Source organism: Aotus nancymaae, unplaced genomic scaffold (genome assembly GCF_030222135.1).
Source record: "Aotus nancymaae isolate 86718 unplaced genomic scaffold, 86718_ANA_hifiasm-v0.15.2.pri h1tg000014l, whole genome shotgun sequence".
NCBI classification, from domain to species: domain Eukaryota; kingdom Metazoa; phylum Chordata; class Mammalia; order Primates; family Aotidae; genus Aotus; species Aotus nancymaae.
In genome coordinates this window covers 45,039,608-45,059,887 of record NW_026988425.1, presented here as the reverse complement: position 1 = coordinate 45,059,887, position 20,280 = coordinate 45,039,608, and positions in this window count along the sequence as shown.

Genomic DNA, 20,280 nt, shown 5'->3' with positions numbered 1-20,280 from the left:
CCTCTCTTTACCTTGCCCCATCTCCAAATATTTAAATATTTATATTACTTGTGCTCAACATACCTCTTTTATCAAAAACTATATGCACCTTTAAGATGAGACAGTTCTGTCCCTCCTTAATCACTCATAAGCACACAACATACACACACGTGCATTCAGAAACATGGCACATAGGAGGCCCTTCATCAATTTGTTAAATAAATAAAATCAGTATTCACAGTGAGGGAGAACTCAGGTGGTATCCCATACTAAATTGAAGATAATAATCTGTCTGTTGGATCATACACCCTACGGAAAAAATTCCACCAGTTTAGAATAATGATTCCAAGCCAACAGATATAATTTCTTAGTGAAAAATAAAAATTTTTTGCCTATGCCAAAAGACCCAACTGTGGAAGTGTAAGGTAATGGACATGTGACGTTAAGTTCAATAGTGTGGTGTGGGTATTAATAACTAACATTTATACAGAACTTACTATTAACGTTTATCCAGAACCTGTCCAGAATTCATTAACATTTATCCAGAACTGCTAGAAACTGTTCTAAACGCTTTACCTATAGTAACTCATTTGATATTCACAATAACCGTGTATATACGAGCTGTTATTTTTCTCATTTTACAAAAGAGGAAACAGGCACAAAGGAGTTAATTCATCTATGATGAGAAGTGGACTACAAGAAACTTTTTCCTCTCTCCAAGCCTTTTAGCTATTGAATTGAACTTAAAGGAAGAAGTATGTACAGAAGCCTCACTAGGAAGTAAATTGGCCCCGCCAGTGGCTGCAGGCCAGGAGTGAAGCCAACAAGAAGCCCTATGATGGATTCCAAGGACGGCTGGAGCCCATGGGCTCCCAAAATAGCCTCTGCTAGTGGCAGTTCTATTTCCCTTTCTTACTTTGAACTTCCTTTCCCAAATGAGCCAGCCATTATACAGTCTTAAGAAAAGTAAAAGTCTGGCTTCTGCTATTCCATAGTTATTAAGAAAAGGGTGGGAGGCAGGATTAGCAAAGAGAACAGCCTTCTTTGCCAAATGCATGACAGTGTCATCAGTGACAAATGCCCATGGAAATGCCTACCATCCTTGCTGGGCTGTGGAAACAGCATTGGGACAGTTTGCCTTTGTGGCAGAATCAGTGAAGGAGGGACAGGGTAGGGCCAAGGCATTGCTGTGAGAAGAAACCCCAAAGGGCCTTTAAACAAGGGTGAGGAAGTGGAATTTCATCTGAGAAAAATGGAGAGCCACTGGAAGGAAGATGATCTGAAAGGTTCTTTCCAATTATTAGATTGATATAGCTTCTCCTTGCAGTGGTTCTGTAATGGAAAGAAATCTGTAAAATTCAAAATGCCTGCTAAGGCCCATCTAGCTTCCTCTAAATAGAGGGACTCCTGCAATTCTTTCCTTAGAAAGCTGCTAGGCTGTCGTGGCGGCCCATGGCTAATCTCAGCACTTTGGGAGGTTGAGGTGGAAGGGTTGCTTGAGGCCAGGAGTTCAAAAACAGCCTTGGCAACATAGCAAGACCCCTGTCTCTACAAAAAATAAATCTAAAAAAAACATTAGCTGGGTGTATGGGTGAATACCTCTAGTCCTAGCTACTTGGAAGGATCCCTTGAGCACAGGTTTGAGGCTTCAGTGAACTATGACTGCACCACTGCACTCTACCATAGATGACAGAAAAGACCCGTTTTCTGAAAAAAAAAGAAGAAAAAGAAAAAGCAATAAAATAAAAAGCTGCCTTTGGAAACTAATCCTACTTTTCTGACCTCATCTGATAGGTTTACTATGAGAAACCAAAGCCAACTTTGAATAAATTTGACAAACTGAAGGAGAATTTTCGTTGTATTGTGGAATTTCTCCCACTTTGGTTTTTACCATACCCCCAAGCTAAGGTCAAAAGCAACTGCACAGCAGTGATATTGAGGTTTTATGGCCCTTTCTAGCATCTTAACTAGCCTAAGTAATACTAAAGCTACAGCATGAAACCTTAAGTCTTCTTTCTAGTTCCAAATTTCACTTTAATTTAGACCCATTTTTCCCATTAAATTTTAATTCCCCTTTCCACCTAGAAGCATCCTAGACCCTAATTAGATTAGATGCCTCACCGTGCCATGCAAGCAAACTCATTCTTAACTTATACTCACTCGTGTTAATTCCTTCTTTTGAATACCTCTCTTTTTCCTTTTTTTAGAAAGTGCAGAAATACTGTATGAATATATTATCAGCACAAACGATTTAAGAGACGTATTAGTACATAAAGCAAAACGTAAAAATTCTTACCCATCCTGACCCTTAATTCCACTCATCATCCCAAAGGTAACTAGTGTTAATAATTATGTGGGAATGTATTCCACTATTGCATTCTCCTATCTACAAACAGATGTACATATGTTGATAGATTTATACATATAAATTTTAATTTAGGCTGGGCATGGTAGCTCATGCCTGTAATCCTGGCACTTTGGGAGGCCATGGTGGGCAGATCGCTTGAGCCCAGGAGTGCAAGACTAGCCTGGGCAACATGGCGAAACCTCGTTTCTACTAAAGATACAAAAATTAACTGGGTGTGGTGGCATGTACCTGTAGTCCCAGCTACTGAGGAGGCTAAGGCATGAGAATCGCTTGAACCCAGGACACAGTGGTTGCAGTGAGCCGAGATTCCACCACTGCACTCCAGCCTAGGTGACACAGTGACTCTGTCTCAAAAATAATAATAATAACTTAATGAAACTACATAATATATATTGTTTTACAACTTAATTTTTCTACTTGTCTTGAAGAACTTGCTTTCTTTGTCATGGAAAGAGATCTAGCTCATTCCATTTAGCCAATGCAGAGAATAATATTGAATGAATGCACTGTAACAAGTGTTAACCATACTTCTGCAGTCATCATGGCTTTTGCAAAATGTTTTGTGATTAAAACAATTTACAACAAATGCACAACTTTATGCACAATTTCAGCAGTTCCTTTGGAAAGTGAATTGACTAGCTCACAGGGAACTGGCCATTTAAAAAGTTGATAGATACAAGCAAATTGTTCTCAAAATTACTTTATCATTTTATACTCCACCGTTTTTGAGAATACCTAATTCCCTGCGACATTCCCAACAGTATGTACCACTCATCTTTAAATTTTTTTCTAACCAGCTGGATGTAAAGTATTCATCTTGTTTTTATTTGTAGTTCCCTGATTCTTAGTGATAGTGAACATTTTTTCAAGTGTTTATTGACAATTTGTATAGTCTCTGTATGGTTCCCTCTTATTTCCTCTATTTTTTAATTGAATTTTCCTGTTTGTATTATTTATTTGCAGGAAGTTTTTATATATTCTAGATAGCAACTTGTTTTCTGTTATATATACTCCCTTAGCTACACAAAAGCCTTAAATTTTTATTTATTAGAAAATAAAAATATGTTTTGGGAGGTCAAGGCAGGTGGATCACCTGAGTTCAGGAGTTCAAGACCAGCCTGGTCAACATGAGAAAACCTCATCTTTACTAAAAATACAAAAATTAGCCAAGTGTGGTGGTGTGCCCCTATAGTCCCAGCTACTTGAGGTGAAGGCAGGAGAATCGCTGGAACCCAGGAGGCAGAGGTTATGGTGACCTGAGATCGCACCACTGCACTCCATCCAGCCTGGGTGACAGAGCAAGACTCCATCTCAAAAAAAAAAAAAAAGAAAAGAAAGAAAAAATTTTAAGTCAACTCAAGAGCAAATACTACCTTCTTTAAAAAATCTGTTTAATTTTTCCAACTTGCTAATCTTCCCTCATCCTTGAACTTCCCATTTCTAGACTATAAGTTTCTTGCATATAGGAACTGTTTTTATTCATCCTTGTAACCACTGAAGAGGTTATCATAGAGACTATCTTAACACACGAATGGTCTCCAACTTACAGTGTGGGGATCGCTCCAGCGTTGAGACCACTCGGTGTCCCCGCCATAATGGAGCTTGAGCCCGGACATGTTTCTCACCCCCTGGAAGCAGTCGAGACCAGTGAAAGAGAGATTTAATAGAAGTTTGAGTTTGCAGAAGCCTATTTCTGGCCCACTGACCTAAAAGGCTGGGTGAAAGCTGTGGTTTTACTAGGCATTGTTTCTTGAAGTACCTGCTCTGGGCTAGTTTTATGACTTTGTTTACCCTCTATTGATGGGTCCCATGCTTGTTCCTGTGACTGCTATTTGCAAAGTTAATGGGTCTATCGCCTCTCTGATGACTTGCATAGATCATTAACATTTTAACTATAGGTTTCCTCACCCTGATAATGAGACCCACCTCCGTGACTTGATTATACCCATTATGCGACTTGATTGTACCCATTGTGTGTTTTCCGCTGCCTAAGCTTGTAGCCGGATGGCTCTCTCTTCCCTTTATCAAGATAATGGCATCTGTTCTGATAATTGAGATGGGACTAAGAATGCTTATGTAAATGAAGTGGGGCAAAGAATGTCCCTGTAAAATGAGGTAGGAAAAGATATATATACTAATTCTGTGTACAATAAAGTTGCTGGTTTTAGGGCCAGCCCTCCAGACTCCAGCTGTCCTGTCTTTTCTTTTCTTCAGCGCACTCTCTCTTCCAGGTATTGGGACCCTCTTGCAGGTCGAGAGACCCCGGCAGACGTGCCGTTCTCACCGGCCCCCGACATCTGGCGACCACGACGTGGGGCCTGGACACGAGAGATAAAGTGACGCTCAAAGGTATTTGGAGTGAAGGCTGCAGCAGTAAGTTTTGGTCAATTTATAATCTTGTATATAAGTTTTTGATTTCAATTTAAGTATTCAATCTGGAGTAAAACATGGGGCAACTAGAGTCTAAGGACAATAAAATGTTTACTCAGCTTTTACAGTCTATGATTAAGTCTCATGGTCATGATGTTAAACTGAAAACTGTGGAGGAATTTGTGCACATAGTTAGAGAAATTTGTCCTTGGGTACCTGAAGGTGGTGTATTGGATGAAGCCGCTTGGCTCGTTATTGGTGAAAAAATTGATCAGTTTTGTCTCTATAATAAGTCTTTACCTCAGTGTGAAGTATTGCTTTCTGTTTGGTCTAAATTGCGCGATTGTGTTTGTCCTTGCAAACCTTCTCCTGCTACCGCACCTCCTTACGCTGCTGTTCCTGCTACCTCTACATCACTTTCTGCTCCGCATTCCCCACCCAGAGTTGCTTCCCCCCCACCCGATCCTCATGATCTTGCTGAACGGGGCTCGGTCTCTCATGGCCTTTATCCCTCGGTTCCTGATATTGAACCTCTTACGGAAGTTCTGGTAGATACCATACACCAGCAACAATCACCCCAATGGTCTCCCGGTCCCGTTACCTTTACAATGCCACCTGATCTTGTCAAGCAGTTTCACGATGTACTTTCACTTTGTTCAAGGGCGCTTACGGCTCAACAACCTCAATCGTGCTATCCGGTAACATGTCAGGCCTCTCTACCTGCCTCTCCCGGTTCCCTGGTTCCTGTTCCTGTGAGATCGACAGCTGCCTCCCCAATCTCTCCTCTATCACATGCTCTAATGGCTATGGACAGAGGCTTTCCCGATTCAGATAATCTACTCCCTGTTCTGTATCCTATTATTGAGGTTGTGGATAATCAAGGCAATGCTGTCCGAAATTATGAACCCATTGCTCCTAAAATCTTGAAGGAGCTTAAGGAAGCTGTTGCCCAGTATGGCCCTACGGCACCTTATACTTTGACTCTCCTTGATAATCTTTCTTTTGCTGCACTGCCACCTCTTGATTGGACTCGCTTAGCTAGAGCTTGTTTATCTGGTGGAGATTTTTTATTGTGGAAGGCTTACTATGAGGAAGCTGCTTTTGAACAGGCGCAGCGTAATCGCCAGCAACAATCTCCAGTTACACTTGATATGCTTATGGGTCGTGGCGATCATGAAGACATTCATAATCAGGCTGCTATGCCTACTGACTCTTATACTCAAATTAATTCCCTTGCCATGCACGCTTGGCGTTCATTACCCAGCTCCACTACGAAAACTGAACAGTTGTCTCGTATTCGACAAGGTCCGGATGAGCCTTATCAGGATTTTGTTTCTCGTCTCATGCAGTCTGTTAACCGACAGGTGGTGGATGGGGACACTGGTTCCATGTTAATTAAGCAATTGGCTTTTGAAAATGCAAATGCTGCGTGTCAGGCCGCCATTAGACCATGGCGTAAGAAAGGTGAGCTACATGATTATATCCGCCTTTGTGCAGATATTGGTCCCGCTTATCAACAGGGTCTCGCCATGGCTGCAGCTCAAGCTGGCATGACTGTTGCGGCCTTCCTGAAACAAAAATCTAATCAGTCTAAACCTAATCTAAAATGTTTCCGTTGCGGTGGTGCCGGACATATTGCTAAGACCTGTAAAGTGGCTGTCCCGCCTTCCCCGCCGCTTTTGGCATTGCCGGCCCCTCCCGCACCTGCTAAACCAACTTCTCGCCAACCAAGCGAGTGTCCACGTTGTCATCGTGGTAATCATTGGGCCAATGAATGCCGTTCCAAACGTGATGCTCAAGGCAACCCGTTACAGCCATGGTCGGGAAACTACCAGAGGGGGCTGCCCCAGCCCCCTCAACAACTCGGGCAATCTCTGACTCACCCAAATCTGTTTCCCAGCTCTTCCGAGCAACGCCAAATAGTGCAGGACTTGACCTCTGTCCCTCCGCCAGACAAATATTAGCCCCTGATATGGGACCACAGGCTGTATCCACTGGTGTTTTTGGCCCTTTGCCTTCTAATCATGTGGGTCTTATTTTAGGCCGCAGTAGTTGTTCTTTAAAGGGTCTTCACGTTCTCCCTGGCGTTATTGATTCTGACTATACAGGTGAAATCAAAGTTATGACCTGGTCCCCTGCGGGTGTTTATACTCTCACCCCTGATCAGCCTTTTGCTCAATTATTGCTCATACCTGTTAATTTGCAGGTTGGTTTCCCACTCGTAACTGACCCCAGAGGAAACCGTGGTTTTGGGTCTTCCTCTTATGCTTACTGGATACAATCAATTTCCACCACCAGGCCTGAACTGTGTCTTACAATTAATGGAAAATCTTTTAAAGGCCTTCTGGACACTGGGGCTGATATATCTGTTATTTCTTCCAAATTCTGGCCTACTTCTTGGCCAGCCACCCCTACCATGACAGCCCTGCAAGGTATAGGCATGAGTAATCATCCTTTACAATCTGCTGACTTACTTTCCTGGGCAGATCATGAGGGCCATTCCGGCTCTTTTCGCCCATACATTGTTGCTGGAATTCCTCTAAACTTATGGGGGCGTGATATCTTAGAGGCTATGGGGGCTCATTTGGTTACTGGCGGTAAGATTTTAAACATGATGTTACAACAAGGTTATCAGCCCTCTAGGGGTTTAGGTAAAAATTTGCAGGGCATGATTGACCCTCTGACAATTCCACAAAAATCTGATCGGACTGGTTTAGGTTATTTTTCCAAGGGACCACTGTGATTCCCGATACTCATGCTGACGCTATCACTTGGAAATCCGATGCTCCAGTATGGGTAGAACAGTGGCCCCTGTCGTCTGAAAAGATTTCTGCAGCTCGTGAGTTGGTTCGGGAACAACTTGCTGCCGGACATATTCGTCCTACTAATAGTCCTTGGAACTCTCCTGTTTTTGTAATAAGGAAGAAATCTGGCAAATGGAGATTACTACAGGACCTTAGAAAGGTTAATGAGACCATGGAAATTATGGGACCTTTACAACCTGGTTTGCCTTCACCTGTTGTTGTTCCGCAACACTGGCATTTGATTGTTATTGATTTAAAGGACTGCTTTTTTACTATTCCTTTGTCACCTGGCGATTGCAAACGGTTTGCTTTTAGTATTCCATCAACTAACTTTGAACGTCCTTACGATCGATATGAGTGGGTCGTTCTTCCACAAGGAATGGCTAATAGCCCCACCTTGTGTCAGTCCTACGTGGCAAAGGCCATTTCCCCTGTACGTCAGGACTTCCCTGACATCCTGCTTTTACATTACATGGATGACCTGTTATTGGCAGCCTCATCACAGCCTTTGTTGTTCAAGGCGTTTACATCTTTACAGCAATGCCTTGACAAAGCTCATCTTGTTATCGCCCCGGAGAAAATTCAAACTGTTACTCCTTATCATTATCTTGGTCGTCTCATTGAACATAATCAGGTGTCTTTCAAAACCCCGGTCCTTTCCATTGGCCATTTAAACACCCTTCATGACTTTCAAAAATTTTTAGGAGACATCAATTGGATTCGTCCTAGCTTGAGGCTTACTACGGGTCAACTAAAACCTTTGTTTGATACTCTTAAAGGCTCCTCTAATCCGACTTCCCCTAGGACCCTGTCACCTCAAGCTTCAGACGCCTTACAATTAGTCCACCAGGCTTTGTCACAACAAAAGTTATCTAGGATTAAAAACAATGTCTCATGGTGTTACTGTGTCCTTCGCACCTCTTACACTCCTACCGGTGTCTTTTGGCAGCAGGGGATATTAGAATGGCTACACCTCCCTGCTAGTTGTGGAAAGGTAGTGACTTTTTATTATAATTTAGTTGCAGCTTTGGTAGCTAAATGCAGGACTCGTGCCCTTGCTCTGTTTGAATACGAGCCTCCAGAAATTGTTCCTTATACAGGCCCTCAACAAACTTGGCTTTGGCAATTCTCAGAAACTTGGCAAATTGCTTTTGCTGGATTTCCAGGAAAATTAGTTTTCATCTTCCCGCTGATAAAAGTTTACAATTTTACACTCTTAATTCGCTCATTTTTCCTCAGATCTGCGTCAAGACACCTTTAACACAAGCACACCTGGCTTTCACAGACGGATCTTCATCTGGCATTGCTGCTGGCTCAGTTAATAATCAAACTTTTTCTTTTCAGACTCAGGAAACCTCAGCTCAAAGAGTTGAACTCCTTGCAGTGCAATTTGTTTTATCTCATTGGAATTTTCTTCTTAACATTTACTCTGATAGCCAATACGCTGTTCAACTTGTTCAGCACTTGGAGACTGCTCCCTTGTGCTCAACTAATTCCTCCTTTATCATTCACCTTGGAATCCCTCTGCAGGAATCTCTTCAACAGCGCTCTCATCCCTTTTTTATAGGTCACATTCGAGCTTATTCTAATCTGCCAGGACCTCTTAGTAAAGGAAATCAACAGGCTGATCTTCTCACTCATTCTATTTTTCCAGTGTTAACTCCTCTTCAACAGTCACAGGCATCTCATGCTTTGCATCATCAAAATGCTCGCAGTCTTTCTTTACAGTTTAAAATTACTTGAGAACAGACTCAACAAATTGTTAAACAATGCTCTGCATGTCTTCCTCACTTGCCAGTTCCTTTTCATTATGGAGTTAATCCTCAAGGACTACAGAGTGGCCATGTATATCAAATGAATGTCACTCATTTTACACCTTTTGGTAAATTTCAATATATACATGTAACTATTAATACTTTTTCTCATTTTTTAGTGGCTTCTGCTCATACAGGTAAAGCTGTTAATTTTAGGCCCTCCTGAAATCCTTAAAACAGCTAATGCTCCTGCTTACACTAGCAAAGGATTTAATCATTTTTGCTTTCAGTTTCATATTCATCATAGTACAGGTATACCCTACAATCCACAAGGACAAGGAATTGTAGAACACGCTCATGCAATTTTGAATTTAACTGTACAAAAAATAAAATAGGGGGAGTCAGGAGCTGATTTACATAAGACTCCTCATACTTGGCTTAGACATGCTCTATATATTTTAAATTTTTTCATTTTTGATGCAGAAGGACGTTCTGCTGCTGAGCGTTTTTGGCACCCTAGTCCCAGAGCACAAGCTGAGGTGCTTTGGAAGGATATCTTAACTAACAAGTGGAATGGACCTGATCCCGTCCTAATATGGGGGCGAGGACATGTTTGTGTTTTCCCTAGATCTGCTGAAAGCCTGTTATGGGTACCGGAGTGGTTGATGAAACATGGACCTCCTGTCGATGAGAAAAACCGGAACTTTGATCCCAAGCTTCAAATAGCTGCATCTAACACCACCACATCCACCTCTTTGACACCGCCAAATGAAAGCATCACCAGACACAGAACATCAACATCTTCCCTTGCCTACCTGGGGCCAGATGAAGCGTCTTTGCATTAAAGCAGCCCAACTTGTGAACTCACAGGGAATTTCAAAAACTTTGGCTGTAATGTTCATAGCCATGTTGGCTATTTTGACCTACAAATCATTTATGAACAGGCTTGCGTAGCCTCTCCTTATGGTATTCTATATGGGAATATATCTATAGATGAGGAAAGTGGACATTATTTTATAACTTGTCCCAACTGTGTTCTTACTAACTGTATTGATTCAACTGTATTTCCTACTCCTGTTATTATGATTGTTCATCAGCCTCCTTATGTTATGCTTCCCGTTAATCCTACAGGTTCTTGGTATGATGAACACAGTATGCAAATTCTTCATCAAATTCGAGACCTCATAGTCCGTCCTAAACGCTTTATTGGTTTGCTTGTTGCTAGTATTTTGGCCATTGTTTCTGTGGTAGCTACTGCTGCTACAGCTGCTGTTAGTCTAGCTCACAGTGTGCAAACTGCTACCTATGTTAATCATTTGGCTCAAAATATTTCTGTCTCTATGGGTACTCAAATTGATATTGATAAAAAATTGGAAGCTAAACTTAATGTTTTGGAACAAACTGTTACCCTTTTGGGGGATAAAGTGTACAATATGCAATCTCGCATGCTACTACGCTGTCATGTTGATTTTAAATATATTTGTGTTACCAATACACCTTACAATGACACTGAATGGAGTTGGCCTCTGGTCAAGGCCCATTTGCAAGGTATCTGGTGTCATGATAACTTGTCCCTTGATGTTTTCAGGCTTCAACAACAAATTCATGCCATTGATTTTTCGCGCCAGGATCTTCCACAGGATGATACTGTCGCCCGTGATATTGTTAACACTTTGTTTTCCTGGACCCACAGTTTTCACCTGCCGTCTTTTTCCAGCATTCTGGCCATTGGTGGCTGTGTTCTTCTGCTTGTCATTCTTCTGCCGTTTCTCTTTCATCTTGTGTTCTCCTCCCTCCAGCGTTTGCAGCTCAAAATATTTGAACTGCATTTAAGAAAATAAAGGAGTGGGAGATGTGGGGATCGCTCCAGCGTTGAGACCACTCGGTGTCCCCGCCATAATGGAGCTTGAGCCCGGACATGTTTCTCACCCCCTGGAAGCAGTCGAGACCAGTGAAAGAGAGATTTAATAGAAGTTTGAGTTTGCAGAAGCCTATTTCTGGCCCACTGACCTAAAAGGCTGGGTGAAAGCTGTGGTTTTACTAGGCATTGTTTCTTGAAGTACCTGCTCTGGGCTAGTTTTATGACTTTGTTTACCCTCTATTGATGGGTCCCATGCTTGTTCCTGTGACTGCTATTTGCAAAGTTAATGGGTCTATCGCCTCTCTGATGACTTGCATAGATCATTAACATTTTAACTATAGGTTTCCTCACCCTGATAATGAGACCCACCTCCGTGACTTGATTATACCCATTATGCGACTTGATTGTACCCATTGTGTGTTTTCCGCTGCCTAAGCTTGTAGCCGGATGGCTCTCTCTTCCCTTTATCAAGATAATGGCATCTGTTCTGATAATTGAGATGGGACTAAGAATGCTTATGTAAATGAAGTGGGGCAAAGAATGTCCCTGTAAAATGAGGTAGGAAAAGATATATATACTAATTCTGTGTACAATAAAGTTGCTGGTTTTAGGGCCAGCCCTCCAGACTCCAGCTGTCCTGTCTTTTCTTTTCTTCAGCGCACTCTCTCTTCCAGGTATTGGGACCCTCTTGCAGGTCGAGAGACCCCGGCAGACGTGCCGTTCTCACCGGCCCCCGACATTACAGTAGCTTGACTTAAGGTTTTATAACTTTACAGTGGTGTGAAACCAATACACATTCAGTGGAAACCTTACTTCAAGCACCCATACAGTCATTCTGCTTTTCATTTTCAGTACGGTATTCAAAAATTACATGATATATTCAACACTTTGTTATAAAATAGGCTTTGTGTTAGATGATTTTGCCCAACTATAGGCATATGAAAGTATTCTGAGCACATTTAAGGGAGGCTAGGCTAAACAATGATGCTCAGTACCTTTAGTATATTAAATGCATTTTCTCCTTTCTATATTTTCAACTCATGATGAGTGTACTGGGACATGACCCTATCGTAAGTTGAGGAGCATCTGTAATGCAGAAAAGTTGAATGCATATTTATTGGGTTACTGTGGAGTCTTAATTATTGTCTCTTATTGCTGTAGTTTTTCAATTCCTTAGGATTTCAATTCTGCCTGTGACTTATTCTTTGTTTTCACTGTCCTGCCCATAGAACAGCACTTAGTACATTAGAGGCACACAGTATACATGCGTTGATTGATTGATTTTATTCTGCACTCACTTTCAAAGTTTCATGATTTCTTTACAAAAGAGAAACATTTCCCCAGGAGTGTTTTATAGGATATTAATTTCATATTATGTCATGAGGTTTTCCCCCAAAATGGATCTAGGTCCAAGTAAGTTTGGGGAAAATAGATTAAATAAAGTTAAATAATTTCTCTCTTAATAGTCTTAAGCCTGTAATATGCCTACTATAATATTTCAAAAAGTTGCTTTTGTCTTTGTTTTTTGAGACAGGGTCTCCTATTGTCACCCAGACTGGAGTGCAGTGGTCCAGTCATGTAGCCTCTCCCTCCTGGGTTTAAGTCATCCTCCCACCTCAGCCTGCCAAATATCTACAGGCACAGACCATACCCAGCTATGAATTTTTTCTTTTTTTTTTGTAGCGACAGGGTCCCACTATGTTGCCCAGGCTGGTCTCAAACACCTGGGCTCAAACGATCCTCCTGCCCTCGCCTCCCAAAGGGCTGGGACTACAGGTGTGAGCCACTGTGCCTGGCCCAAAAAGTGTTAAATGACTAAACATTTGAGTTTGTTTGTTTGTTTGGTTGGTTGATTTTTGCAGTGCTTTCCTAGGAATAGGATTTATGTAATTTCAAAAATATATTTTTAAAATTCAGGTAAAAACTTCTGTATTGTTTCTCTTCTTTGTGACATCAATTGTCAAACCATTTTAACACTCATCTCAATAAAGTCTTGTGGTGACTGAGATTTGGAGTAAAACAGACTCAACTTCTGACTTTTACTGGGGTAAAATGGATTGCAACTTCCTAGATATGTGAACTTGGGCAAGGTACACAATTTTTTACTATATAAAATCTCAGTTTTCTCATCTGCAAAATGAGGAGAGCAAAGGCTTCAATCTCTATAGTTGTAGAAGAGAATTAAATGAGATAAACACAGGCAAAACTAAATATCTCAGTTGCTTAATAAGAATTAATTATTATTAAGGAGCCACTTTTATTCTCTCCTCACGCTTCTATACAATTGACTAATTCCTCCTTTGTTTCCCCAGTTTAGCTGGTAGTTTTCTATCACATTTTTTAGATTCATTTGTTTCAAGTAAATTGGGACTTCCTCTTATTTCTATTTGTAAGGGACTTCCTCTTATTTCTATCTGTAAGCCCCATGGGTTTGGTGCCATCTGGGAATCCAGACAGATTTAAGCAGAGAGAGAAGCTTGAAGGAATAGTAGAACAAATACCTCCCAGGAGGTACATTTTCTTATAGGCAGTCACAATCCAGTCTTGTCTCCCTGAGGTGTCATCCAGGGTCACTGTATTTGTCAGAAAACATTTGGTTGCATGACAGAACTGCAACTCAAACCAGCAAAGACAGGATACAATTTCTTGACTGGTACAATGGCAAAGCATGCTCGGGTGGCCTAGCAGACAAAGCAAGAGCCGGAGGACCCCGGGCTCAGGGAATGGAACAGAGAATTCAGCTCAGCCGAAACTTTCTCTTTTCCATTTCTGCATGGCAGTTTCTTTTTTCTTTCTTTTTTCTTTGTTTTTTGTTGTTGTTTGTTTGTTTGTTTTGTTTTTTGAGATGGAGTCTCCCTCTGTTGCCAGGTTGGAGTACAGTGGCGCGATCCTCGCTCACTGCAACCTCCACGTACAGGGTTCAAGCACTTCTCCTGCCTCAACCTCATGAGTAGGTGGGACTACAGGCACACACCACCATGCCCAGCTAATTTTTGTATTTTTAGTAGAGACAGGGTTTCACCATGTTGGCCAGGATGTTCTTGATCTCTTAACCTTGTGATCCACCCGCCTCAATCTCCCAAAGTGCTGGGATTGCATGCGTGAGCCACTGTACCCAGCCAGCAGTTACTTTTAAGTAACAGGGGAAATTGTCCTTAGGTAATCCCAAATCAATGACATTCCAATTTAGTAAACTCAGTGGGGGAAGGATAACTTTTCTTTCCATGCTCTATATATTAATCCTAAGATAAAAATGATACCATTCACTGCCCACTTTGGATTAAGGGCCTATCTTTGGGACAACCACTGTTGCCAAGTGGATGAAGTACTAAGATTTGCTGAGCCCAAGTCAAGTACCTATTCCTGAGTTGAGGGGCAGCATGTGGGCAAGGGGAAGGCAATCTCTCCCACTGGTCTACTGCTAGTCGGATAAAAAGTCCTTTGCTACACCAGTTCACTGCATTTCCCTAAGCTGGATCTGGCATAGCCACTCATCTTTTTGAGGGTGAATCATATTTTAAAAAAAAAAAAGGATGATTTTGTTCCTCACAGTTTGGATTTCTTCTAATTTTACTCTCTCAGTGCAATAATTATAGTTGCAGGCTATGCTCCATGTTGGTGCCCTCCTCTGTTCTTAGCCCAGTTATAGCACTTACCACATTTACTGTTTGTCTGCCTTTGTTAAGAGGCTAAGCAAATGTGCTTAAGCTGAGTAATTTGCTCTCTTCAGCAGTGTTTCTCCCAGACGTAAGCTAATGTGTGAAACACATAGAGCACCCAATACGTACTTGTTAAAAGAAAGAAAGATCAAAGCCTTCCAAGGTGCAAAATAGAACACAGACAAGAGACTGAGAACTCAGACTGAATTGAGGATGGAGGTTTGGGGGTGTCAGAGATGCTGAGTATGGAAGGAAGAGTAGGCGTGGAGAAAGTAAAGAACATTCTAGGTAGTGGGGAGGCATGGAGGCAGTGGTGCGCTGGAGCTGGCTCGCATAAACTTGCAAGAACACTTGGGCACTTCCCTCTTCCCAACTCCACACTCAGGGATTTCACATTGGTAGGTGGATATCAGCCACAGTGGGAGTATTTACACCACAGAAATTGCAACAACTACAAAGCAAGACTTTTGTTCTGTTGCCAGAGAGCTGACCATTAAATATTTGCCATGTCACCACATAAAAGCATGAAAGAGACAGGAATATTGCTATGATGAGGTTATAAAAATACTTGGAAATCAAATCATAAGGGAACTTAAATGTTCATCAAAGACCGGGTGTGGCGGCTCACGCCTGTAATCCCAGCACTTTGGGAGGCCGAGGTAGGTGGATCCCCTGAGGTCCAGAGTTTGAGACCAGCCTGGCTAACATGGCAAAACCCCATCTCTACTTAAAATACAAATATTAGCTGGGTGTGGTGGCTCACACCTGTAGTCCCAGCTACTTGGGAGGCTGAGGCAGGAGAATCGCTTAAGCCCAGGAGGCAGAGGTTACAGTGAGCCGAGATCACGCCACTGCACTCAGCCTGGGTGACAGAGTGAGACTCCATCTCAAAAAAAAAAAAAAAAAAAAAAAAATTAAGCACTTCTGAATTTCTTAGCCATTGAAAGATTTTAAAAGGGAAGGGCATGACATGACTTGATCAATATCTGCTGGCTAGCGTTCTTCAACAATAGTTTTGCATGGCAAACTTGGCAGAAGGTGGCATAGTCACTCTATATTAAATGCTTGCAGTTCTAGGGAAGTTATTACCTGTCCTAGCAAATCAATCTTATCCTACAGTTTACCCTAGAACTATGCCAGGCCCAATCTAAGCTTGATTCCATCAGGGACAGGTGTGGCCCCAACAGCAGCACCACTTTAAATCTGTGCCAGTAGCTCATATATTTCATATAGTACAAATCTATTTCCCTACACCACCTGGCACACCAGCCTCCATAGTGTTGACATTAGCAAACTTCCAACAAAAATGTTGGCAGCCCTAGCCATATTTTTTTTTTCCTGTCTAGGTTATTTTAGGTGTGGTCCTGCCTAATACCAGAGGCATGAACTAAATAGGTTTTCACATTGCTTCCAAATCTATAAAAACATATGGAGAAAAGTTTGTTCATGAAAGAGAGAGGAAGGAAGGAAGGAAGGGAAGGAAGGAGGGCAGGAGGGAGGAAAGAAGAAAGAAAGAGAAAGAAAGAAAGGAAAGAAAGAGAAAGAGAGAAAGAAAGAAAGAAAGAGAAAGAGAGAAAGAAAGAAAAGAAAGAAAGAAAGAAAGAGAAAAGAAGGAAGGAAGGAGAAAGAAAGGAAGCTTTTGAACAGGATGTGCCTCACCTGTTTGTAAAAGGAGCAGTGTTCTTTCCAGGATTGCTGAGAAGGTAACTTATAAAATGGTAAAAGCAACAGCAGCACATCTAAGTTGGATGAATTGAGGAACTGCACTGGAGCACTCTTTTCAAGGTCACTTTGTTGTTTTTCATGTGGAGTTTTGCTTTCCTCAAGTGTTATCAGTATACAGGCTCTTGAAAACTTCTTCCTTGACGTTACAGCAGTCAGGGTGCCTTCTTTCCCCGGTAGCTGATCTCAGTTGCCTTGAATCTGGCTCTCTTCTCTTAGAGTGTTTGGCCTTTAGACTGCCCTATATGGGGAAATTGTGTTTAAAATGGTTTCTGCAGCTGTTTAAACTTCTTATAGATTACTAAGAAAAAATTATAATGGAATAAGGAATTAGAATGAATATTGCTATTGCTAGTTATGACCATGGAAAACATTTGCAGGAAAATCTGGTGAGTTTAAACCCATTAAAAATGTGTTTTTCTTCTTCCTTCTTATGAAAGTGAGTGATCCATGAAAGAAATTGTCATAGGGCAAATTTGTGTAAATCGAAATATCATTACATTACATTAATAATCTACAGTTTCCTCAAGAATTTACAAAACAGGCCAGGTGCGGTGGCTCACACCTGTAATCCCAGCACTTTGAGAGGCCAAGGCAGGCAGATCACCTGAGGTCAGGAGTTCAAGATTAGCCTGGCCAACATGGTGAAACCCCATCTCTACAAAAATACAAAAATTAGGCTGGCATGATGGCAGTTGCCTGTAATCCCAGCTACTCAGGAGACTGAGGTGGGAGAATCACTTGAACCCAGGAAGCATAGGTTACAGTGAGTCGAGATCACATCATTGCACTCCAGCCTGGGCAACAGAGAGAGAAATGTCTCAAAAAAGAAAAAACTGAATTTACCAAACAAATTTATGATAATGTTTGTATTGAAATTGAATAGATCATATTATTTTTTAAGAATCATCTTTCCCACTAATCTACATAGGAGAAGGTGCTTCTTCTTGTTGTTGGATGTGAGACCCTCTCTGGCTTTGTGCCAGGTGGTGTGCATTGCCGCCCCTTACCCTTGAGCTTACTCATTGACTTGTTTTGAGAAATAGGCTGTTTGCAGGTATGAAACATGCAGAAGGTTGAAATGTGCTCATGTGATTGGACTTGCTCTCTTGCACTTCTGCTGAGAAAAACATAATTTGGGTAATCTATTGGTTTCCAGAAAAATGAGAGACATGTGGGGCAGTCCTGGATTCAATTTGCAACTTGGAGACAAGTCAATCCTATTCCAGCCTCGATCAGGCACTGACACATGAATGAGAAGACACGATTGTTGATTTTAAGTCACTGAGCTTGGTGTAGATTTGTTGCTCAGCACTATTATGGTAATTGCTAACTGATACAAACAGTAAAGACAAAAGGAGACGATAAAAATGAAGCAAAGAGTTCACCAAAACTTTGCTACTATAAGTAGAAAACTTTTTCTGGAAAAGAAGAGTCTTGTACAAAAATCGCCAGCTTTATGCCTGTGAAGATGCCTTCATGCTTTCATGGTGGTGCTTTTATCATGCTCAGCTCATGCCTTGTAAGCTGACGGTGGAGTCTGCAAACAAACTTTTCTAAAGTCAAATTCTTGAAATCTGAATGTATAGTTTGTCTAGAAATTATACCAAAATGTTAAGAGTGATTCTCTCTGATGACAGTATTAGAAATATTTTTATTTCCTTTTTTCTTATTTGTAATATTTCAATAATAACATAGATTACTGGTGTAATTTTTAATATTTTAGTTTATTTTAAAAGGAACAAATTTAACCTGATTTTCAAATTATAGATTTTAAAATGATCACCTATTTTCTCATGCTGTGAATTTCAAAACCCAAACAATAACAAAGAAAGAGAAAATTAACATTGCTATACATCAAGAAATACAGTATTTATTCTACTTTTACTCTATTTTTAATAAAATATATTTAAAAATAAACTTCCATAAAATTCTATTTCGAGGGGCACATTTAGATATTATTTATCTGACATTGGTGAATCAGTCTGTAAATCACAGGGGTATGCTTTTACCAGAGTTCAAGAGCAGGGATTTTCTCTTCTTTATAAACCTTCCCTCCCACCGTCCCCACTTGCCCCCCAACATCCTTTTATCCAGTATCATTTTAGGTATGTCATTTTCCACCCCTATGGGCACAGACAGGGATCACTTGTAATCCTCAGGTACAACGCTGCCTGTGGATCTGCACAGGGTAAATCTGTACAGGTGACAGAGGGGAAGTTTAGTGAGCATCACCCCTGGGGCTAGGCAACATATTCTGCTTATGCAAGAAAAGGATGAGAGTGTTGATTCAGGCTCAGCTCTCTTGGGCCCCCAGCAATACCTCTTGCTGCAGGTCTTTGCTGCAATATTCCTCATTCCTATCAGAGCGACTCTGTAAAAGTGGCTTTCTCTTGCTTGGTCTTAAATTTCTTTTCGCTTTGAATGTTTTCCTTCTGTCTTCTTCATTTTGAACCCAGAGGATTTTGGATTAGGGTTTGTTTTGTTAATTATTTGTGTAATAAGAAGATGAGGTGAAGGTTTACGCTGCTTCTAAATACCTTAAGTCTAGAATCCTCTTTATTTCCTCAGGACTTAGTACTTTAGAAACTAAAGCCAGGAAGCATTGTTTCTCTGTTTCATATTGTCACATCCCTCCCCAGAGGCAATGAGCATAGAGTGGTCTAGAAAGTACATGAAAACGTTGGATGAGAAAAAGAGAGAATAAAAAATAAAATAAATTAATAGCAATATACAGAGGTAAACAGAGCTGTATATTTAATAAATTAATGGGCATATTATCCCTTCATAATTGCTTTTCTGTACTAGTTTTTAGAAGACAGTATTTAGCTTTCCTCTTCGAGAAAGGATAACCTTCCATCCACTAGCCTGCTGTTTCCCTGGCTGGAAAAGACTATGGGACTATGGGTATCAACTATTTTAGAAAATGTGCAGTCAATATTAAAGAAAATATTATCCAATGATACTTGTTAAAGCGTGGTAAGTGTAGGCTGGGCACGGAGACTCACACTTATAATCTTTGCACTTTGGGAGGCCAAGGCAGCCAGATTGCCTGAGGTCAGGAGTTTGAGACCAGCCTGGCCAACATGGCGAAACCCTGTCTCTACTAAAAATGCAAAAATTAGCTGGACATGGTGGCAAGTGCCTTTAATCGGAGCTACTCAAGAGTCTGAGGCAGGACAATTGCTTAAAACCAGGAGACAGAGGTTGCAGTGCACTGAGATTGTGCCACTGCACTCCAGCCTATGCAACAGAGCAAGACTCAGTTTCAAAAAAAAGAAAAGCATGATAAGTGCTACAGTTTGGAATGTTTGTTCCCTCCAAACGTCATGTTGAAATTTTATCCCTAATGTTTGAGGGGGTCCAGTGAGAGATGTTTGAGTCAGGAGGATGGATCCCTCATGAGTAGATTAACGTACTCCTTGGACGGAGATGGAGAGTGAGTCCTCACTCTGTTAGTTCCCACAATAACAGGTAGTTAAAAGGAGGCTGGCCACGCCCCTTCTTTGTCTCTCTTGCTTCCTTTCTCATCACGTGATCCCTGCACACTCCGACTCCCCTTCACCTTCCACCATGAGTGAAGCAGTGTGAGGCTTTCACTAGAAGCTGATGCTTGAGACATGCTTCCTGTACAGCCTGCAGAACTGTAAGCAAAATAAACCTCTTTTCTTTATAAATTACTCAAGATCATATATTTCTTTATAGCAACACATAATGTTGGGGTCCGTGAGATCGGCACATCTGCCAGGGATCTCTTGACCAG